At 42.6% G+C, this 7,848-nt stretch overlaps 1 protein-coding gene across 5 annotated transcripts in view; it reads left to right on the top strand.

Moving 5' to 3' along the window:
- The window catches only part of IL1RAPL2 (interleukin 1 receptor accessory protein like 2), a 372,119-nt gene that overhangs the window by 336,665 nt on the left and 27,606 nt on the right, over positions 1–7,848 (top strand). The window lies entirely within an intron of this gene.

The following is a 7,848-nucleotide window of genomic DNA, read 5'->3' as shown; positions in this document are numbered from 1 at the left end:
ACTCCTTTTACTGACATTGATGTTTTCATGTTGTTTTTCTGTGTGTCACTTTGTCCTTTTCTTTCCCTGGAGAGAGGGACAAGGTCTGCAGGTCTCATCTGTGTAGTGAAAGGTTTAAATCTTGCCCAGGTCATGGCAGTCATGGTGTTGGATTTCAGGCTGGGCTGGGCACCTCCCTCAGCCCTGCAGCCGCTGGTGAGGCGGGTGGTCCTCGGCCTGGAGCTTGGGGGTGTCAGCGAGTGTCAGCAGCCATGGTCCACCAGGAGCACAGGCCGCGGGGGAACGGGGCCAGCCCCATCAGAGCTCTGATACCTTTCCAGGCTGGAAAGAAGGAGTTCCCAAGCTTGTGGTTTTTAAAAGGTGGTATTCACAGAGGTGGACCTAATTTTCAATGGTGCAAAATGCTGTCATTTCTCAGAACTGGCCAGCTATTGGCCTAACTCAGGCGCAGAAGAAGCTTCCAGCAGCTTCTCTCAAAGAAATCACTTCCATACGTGGTTCTTACTGCTTTCCCTAAATGTCAAACCACAGGTGGCAATAGTACTCAGTTAGGATGGCCCTTCCATGTACTTTCTTTACTTCGAAGCAAGGTTAATCTCTAGAAAGAGATGCTGGATTTCATCTTTTTTCTCCCCAGGAAGATCAAGATGTACTTGCTCAGGAAACTGAAATGATTCTGAAATGAAAATCCTAACACAAGAATGTCTATAGAAAATTCAGTTCAAGGGCAAGCTGAATTGGAGAGCTGGAAACTCCTGAAGCTGGCGAGAAACAGCAATGTGAGGGGCAGGATCCACCTCCCCCTCTAGCCAGGAGATTGATGTGAGGAGGTGGGGAGCATCTCTTTGTGGTCCATCCCTTTGTAGCTCAAAGAAAGAGTTGGCTGTTCCTCCTTACCACTGTGGGACAGTAATCTAAGGAAACAAGTGTTCCCTGAATAATTCCTGCTCTTCTCTCAGAGCAGTGGGAGAAATTATGTCTGTGAGGGCATGAGGCCATGCCTGGGCCAGAGAGAAATTATTTTTTCCATTGCACTGTCTGCTTATTTCACCTTATTCTGGATGTCACTGCTCTGCTGCCATCAGGCTGCCCCAGCCCTTGGAACTCCTCCACCAAGGGGACATTTTCCAAGTACCTGCAGGGCATTTCTCTTAAATAATGTTTCTGTTCCTCAAAATGCACAGAAATGAGATTTTCAGAAGGACCTCAGCATTGAGCACAAGTTAAAGCCAACACAAGGCGGCTGTCAAGCTGCTTCTGGAAATCCCACTAAGCATCTGTCTTCATTGTAGGTGTGTAACTGAAAAGCTAAAATCCTTGACTTTTCGTTACACCTGAGCTCTCAATGACTAAGATTTTAAGTTCTGACCCCAAGGCAGTTTTGAAAATAAGATAAAGGTTTTTACAGGATTTAGGTGAGGTTAACTTTTGGAGGGGGTGAGGGGGGGAAGGTAGCAGTTGGGATGTTTCTCTGGATGTTATTTTTTTTTAAGAAAGCTGCTCTAGGTGATTTTGCTTTGATTGATTCATTTTTGGAACATCTGATAAATTTTTATCAGCAACATTTCAGCCTTGTGTGTGTTTCTTAGTTTTGTTTTTCTCTGTGGGAGCTACAGTCAATAGCCAAGCCTACAAGCAGCCCTTGCAGTGGGTCATGATGGTGTGATTTAAATTAGCAACAGTTGGGGCTCTATGGAATGACAGCAAATGCATTGACTTGTGTTCTTGGCAACAAACTGTCTAGAGGCTCAGTTGCTTTGTTTCATGTTTGGAATTCTGCTTGCTGTTAGTGTTATTTTTATCCTACTTTTTATATATGCTATTTGCTCACTTGAGTGAGACAGAAAAGCACAAATATCTCATGGCTGTGTGTTTTGTGATGTCTCAGGGCATAAGAAATAAAAGCAGAGAAAGAAAGAAAGTTAAAATTAAGACCATAAACTACAGAGGACAAAAAAAAAAAAAGACCTAAAGATCTCTTGCATTTTTCTTGTCAAGTTTTTGCCAGTCTCTTTCTTTTTATTGCCAAAGACTTGCCTTTGTTAAAAAGTTCATATGAGTGAAGAGCCAGCTTACTCTAAGTTATGCACTACTGCCATTTATTTTTCCTACACATCATTACAGCTGCCAGAATATTACTGTAGTGGCTGCATGTGCAGCTCATAGCACAGAGCCTTGCTTAGGGGAAGAGCACCTCCTTTAGTCTTATTTTAGGCTTCTTTTAAAAACCTGGAGATTATATCTAATAAAATATATATATTATATGGGTGTGCTTTCACATGCTCTTAAATTGTTATGAAGTGAATATCTGGAGGCTAGTTAGGTTTGATTTCACTATAAATGTATCTTATTAAGAAAATTATTATCACTATCCAAGCAGGTTTCTTAATTTTCTTTAAAATGCTTTCAGTTCATTAATTCCTGGCTGAGCTTTAATTATGCAAATGTTTGGAAGGCTCATATGCAGTCATGAATCTACTGGCTGCTGGAATAGAATTTTGAAATATTATAGGATTTTCTGTAATTACGTTTTTTTTAATGAGGGAAAATTATTTGGTATGAGTATGTTTTATTTTCATTGGATCCAGTAATTCTCAAAGTAGTCACTGAACTTAATGAGACCTTTACCTAAATGGGATAACATGGTTTAGCACACAGCTAGCCCTGTGAGGTAAAAGAAGAGGGAAGAGAAGCCCTGGTACAGTAATTAGCACTGTCTTTATTGATCTTGTTGAGCAAAACAAAGCATGGAACCTCTGATCAAGTAGTGCTGGGATATGGCCCAGGGAAAATAAGTGATAATGTATCTGTGGTTTTTGTGGGGGTTTGCCTAAATTCAGTAGTGGGTGAATCTGTGAAGAATTTCAGTGCCACCTAAGCAGATGAGAGGAATAGAGGCTGAAGCCTCTGATGTGTGAGTGGTACTGCAGGGCTGTATTGAGAAGGGACTGGGAAACAGCTGATCAGCTCTGCTGGGTGGCACAAACAAAGCCCAAGCACAGCCTCAGCTGCCCCTGCCAAATACTCCTGACTGCTCTAGGACAGTGGTGAGCCCTGTGCAGAGTTTTTGTGCTTAGCGGCTCAGCCACAGAGCTGGGCTCTGATTCCAGGAGTGGGCAATGCTGTGGGTACCATTTGCTGCTGGGCCACCCTCATGTGCCCAGCAGCATCTCAGCCTGGTGTCAGCATCAGCCAGCCAAGCCAGGGCCATGGTTGGGGCTGGGCTGCACCTCTTCCATCTGCTGCTGGCTCTGCTGTCACTGCCCAGCACAGAGAGCAGCTCAGAGGATGTCTTTGCAAGGCACTTGGAGACAATTGACATTCTCTGCTAACTGCATAGAAACTACCACACACAGAGATTGTTTTTCATGAGTCAAGGTCTGTGTTGCCCCCGGTATTTGTTTTGTGCATAAATTGCAGGCATAAGCTCTGTCTCCCATATCTTCTTATCGAGGATGTCCTTCTGAAAGAAAAGGAAATGTGTTCTTTACTCCAGGGTTGTATACAACCCAGCCTGCCTTGCCAGGGGAATTTAAATCACTCTGCTGCTCTTTGGCCACTTTCTAGCACTTGTACAGCACATTAGAACAATAATGTTCTTGTCAGTGACATGGTGATTTGCCTTGCAAACCTCACTGCCTGGAAAGTCAACTTCAATTCTACAGACAGCCTGCAGAACACACTTACTGAGAAGTGATAAGTAACCTGCCTTTCTTGTCCTCTGTCTCAGCAAATGAAAGAAACAAAGCCCATGAAGTGCCTGCAAAACATCTGCATGTGTTGAAGCTGCTCCTTTGGCAGCACTCAGAGTTCTCTCCTAGTCTTACAGGGAAAGAGACACAAGCACCATTATCAGAGAGGAGCTCCAATACACAAACATCGATAACAGGGACTTGGAGTGATGGAATGATCTTCTGGTGGCAGCACTGCACACTCCTCTGCCCTTCCATGTGTGTGCAGCACACAGCCCTGCCGTAGATGAGAGCAGTGGATTAGCACTGGAGTTAGCGTTGAAGTGGAAGATGCAAATCCAGCTAGCAACGTGTGCAGGTCTGACTTTTGGTATTGTTTAGGACAGAAGGAGGCCTTTGCCACTCTCAGTCAGTTCTGCCACTAGTTGGGAAGGTTCATCTGCTTCAGTTCAGGCTTGTTGAGAGCCGTATTTTATCTGGCACAAAAATTCAAGAGGAAAAACAATTCATATTTCAAGCCGTAGGAAAAAACATAGCACCCAGGGATACACAGATGACTTTGGTTGCTTGATGGGGTTGCCCTGAGATGGTATGCTCCCTGAGTGAAGGTCTGATCTGCTGGAAGCATATTCTCTGATGTGGGCTTCAAAGCCACAAAATACACCTGCCTGTGCAAAACAAGTGAAAAAGAACAAACTATCAATCTGCATTTAAAAAAAAAAAAGAAATCCTGAAAATGTCTTGGCATAATCCAGATGTGAAGAGCCTTTGTCTTCCATACTGGTCAGTCATCAAGGGATTGATGGCATTTAAGTTTTCAAAAGACAGGACAACTTTTCGGTATATTAAGCTTCAATTATTTTATGCTTAAAGCATGTCTCATTCAAGAGAAACTGCTGCAGAATTTGTGATTCTCTGTCGAAGCATGTTGGCCCTGCATTCTGAACCATTCCTGACTAAATTCTTTTGCAGACCCTTTTTCCATTATTAGCCAGTACTCGTACCACCATCAGGCTCTTTTGCTTGAATAATTGCATTTAATGTGGAATTCTCTTTACCAGAAAAAAAAAGTTGTTTGAATGTGTGTTAGAGTTCACACAGATTTACTGTGAAAATGACTGGTGAACACTGTACTCTAAGATTCAGCAATATTTTTTTTACTGCCAGTGGTTGTGTCTTATCAGCTAGGAGCTTGCAACAAGCCTGCTCAACTGACAAGGCAGGGAGAAAAGCTAAAGCAGAGACTTCTGCTGAACTCCTTCACTATATCAAGGTGACTCCAGCAAAGCAGAAGACTCAGTGATGTCTGCAAACAAGCTTTTCTACTTTCTTTCCTTGTTTCTTCAAACACTCTTTTAAATGTTGATTCATTAGTAATTCATTAATAATTTTTTCTGTTCCTCAGAAAATGTTTTTATTACTTAATTATTTTATTAAGTAAAAAGGCATCTGAAATGTCTATCTGATCTAAACAGAATCCATCTGTAAATGGAAAACTTTTAGGATACTATTCATTCTAGGAGTTTTGATGTTGTTAATTAAATGGTGCAAGGGAATATTTCTTAATAAGACCATTAGTAGTGGAACTACTGAAGGTCATGCAGAATAGCAGTAATGATGTGGAAAAGTTTAGGCCTTACCCAGGATGAATTGTTGGAGTTACTCATTGCCTGCTAGTCCCTTGTGCCTGGAACTGTGGCTCACTGTGATACTGCATGGCTTGAAGCCAGCCCTAAAACCAGGACCTGCAAAGGGGCACTTTCTGTGCTCAGTGCCTGTTTCTCCACATATTCAAGGATACATTTAGGGACCAAAGAATTCAGCCTCATTTTTAGTATTGTGGTATTTGGGGGAGAATGTAGTGAAACATGCCATTTTCCTTTCTGGATGGGAATTGGCTGCAGTTCCCTGAAAACCAGTAGTAACAGGTTACTGCTGTAGCTGTGTGGTGATACAGCAGGAGAGGAGAAATCGCCCTTACTTTTCCATATGGAGGCTTATTTTGGGACATGATGTGGTTCTGCAATGAAGTCAGGGTTACCTTTCTGATGGTGTCCCACTTCCAGAGACAAAAGGAGTGATAAGAGTTATAAACCAGAAGCTATTTCAGACAGCTACAGTAGAGTGAGATATCCTTACCAGCTTGAGGAGTATCAGCACTGCAGGTGAGAGTCTGAATTAGAACAGGTCCTTGAAGTATCGTCAAGCCCCAAATTCTTTCCACTCCAGGACAGATCAGGCCAATCCAGACCTGCATCATTCTGCTACTGAGATAAAAATTAGTTGTTCCCTGAGAAAAAGCTGTTTATGCCACCCTCTGATCAGTGATGGGTTTGCAGAGGAGATGGACTACGGGGTTTTTCAAGTGTTGCCAGTACCAAACTTTGAGCTGAGAATATGAACTCACTCCAGATTTTCCTGTTCATGTATTAGTTTATTTTGCTTGTTTCCCTGGTGGCAAAGCTAGGAAATAGATCTGCCCAGGCACATTCAGAGCATGCGGGTTGTCATGGTAAAGGTTCCTGATGCTTTATATTTGGTTTATTTATTACAGAAGCTGTCTACCAACAGCTGGGGTTTTTAAGTTTTCCTATCTGTGTAGAAAACTTCTTATTTCTTCAAACCAGACATTGTTACCTCAGGGTATTTGCTCTGCATGTATAGAAATCTTAGTCTCACCTTGGAATATTTTCATTTCTCGGGGCTTGTTTTTTAAGTGAAAATCTGCTGGTTTGAGGAAAAGCAAAAATTCTGTAAGGTATTTTGCCTGTAACACTTAATGTCCAGCATGGTGTGCCAGGAAAAGGGCAAATACTGTCAAAGCTGATAGGCCTTGTCTATCCTTTTTCTTTTTCACATTGCTACAATGTCTATTTCCATTAATATCAAGCATGGACTGAGCAGCCACATGCTAGGAATCGCCAAGTGGTATTTAAAAAGATGTGTATCATGACTCCAAGGCAAGCAGCACAAAAGACCTCACACCATGCAGGCATTCAGCATGTTGGGAAAAGGTGAGGTAGATATAGCCAGAGGTTCCAGTTGTCCCCTCTCCCCATGGAGGACACACAGCACCTCACAGGGTTGGGTGAGCTTGCAGTGGAATTAAATGTCTGCCTAGAAGTGTTTCTGACTCTTTATTAGTTAGTGAAGTTTTGAACTTTCTCTGATGGTTATCAGTGTTGTGGGATGTGCAGATAATGAATACCCACCCCTTCTTCTCCCCTATATGTCTGGGCTAGTTGTGTAATCTGCCAGCATCTCCATGTGTTCGGGGGCCAGCTGTGGTGCCGGAGTTCATTGTGAATATGGAGATAATGAAAGAGTCTGGAAAACATTTTCAGGATAAACATTTTCCATTTTTGTCTTTTGCTATTTGAGAAACAGAGACTCAAGTACAGCCTGTAAATCTTTTCTTGCTGTATCCTAATGTTTCAAAAGGACTTGTAATTTTGGATCTTGACTTGGAAACAATTTAAAGGCGACTGTTTTTCCGTGACTGGGAGTGCTGTGCTTCCTGACTAATCAGACTCTTTAGACATGTCTTAAATTGGGCACTGAAATAATAGATAGACAAGTGCAAGTAGTTGACTCAGCTCTATGGGGGTTTAGGCAAAGGCACTTGAAGACACAGCTCTGATATGCTCTGAGTGTGCACACAGCAAGTTACCACTCCTGGGCAGTCAAGAGGTGAATGATTAAGGCACAGTAAGTCAATCATGGGAAACCATTAACCCATGCTCAACCAAGTGGTGTGCTCCAAATGATTAGCCCCTCCTTGTAGACCTGTTCTGTTTCAGCCAAGAGAGTCTCCTGTTGACACGGAGAACACCTGACATAATAAAATATTTCTTTTGAATACAGTAAAATTCATTATTGAGGTTTTCCATGCTTGATCGAAGCCCTGAAAAATTCAGCAGGAGTCTCCACTGACATTAAATGAGGTCTGTTTCCCAGCTAAGGTGCTGATGCTACACCTGCTCCGTAACCTGGAGCACTGATGTGAAGTAAAACAGGCAAAGAAAAGTGGATGCAGCAGCTGTATGTGAATACTGAGGGAATGGGCACACTTCTTCAAAAGTTCTAGAGTTGTTGGAGGTTTTTCTGAGGGTTTTGTCTGTTTATGCCTTCCCTTCCCCTTCCCCTTCCCCTTCCC

Source organism: Parus major, chromosome 4A (assembly GCF_001522545.3).
Source record: "Parus major isolate Abel chromosome 4A, Parus_major1.1, whole genome shotgun sequence".
In the NCBI taxonomy this organism is placed as follows: Eukaryota; Metazoa; Chordata; class Aves; order Passeriformes; family Paridae; genus Parus; species Parus major.
Note: the sequence above shows the minus strand (reverse complement) of the source record. Positions and strands in the feature narration are given on the sequence as shown.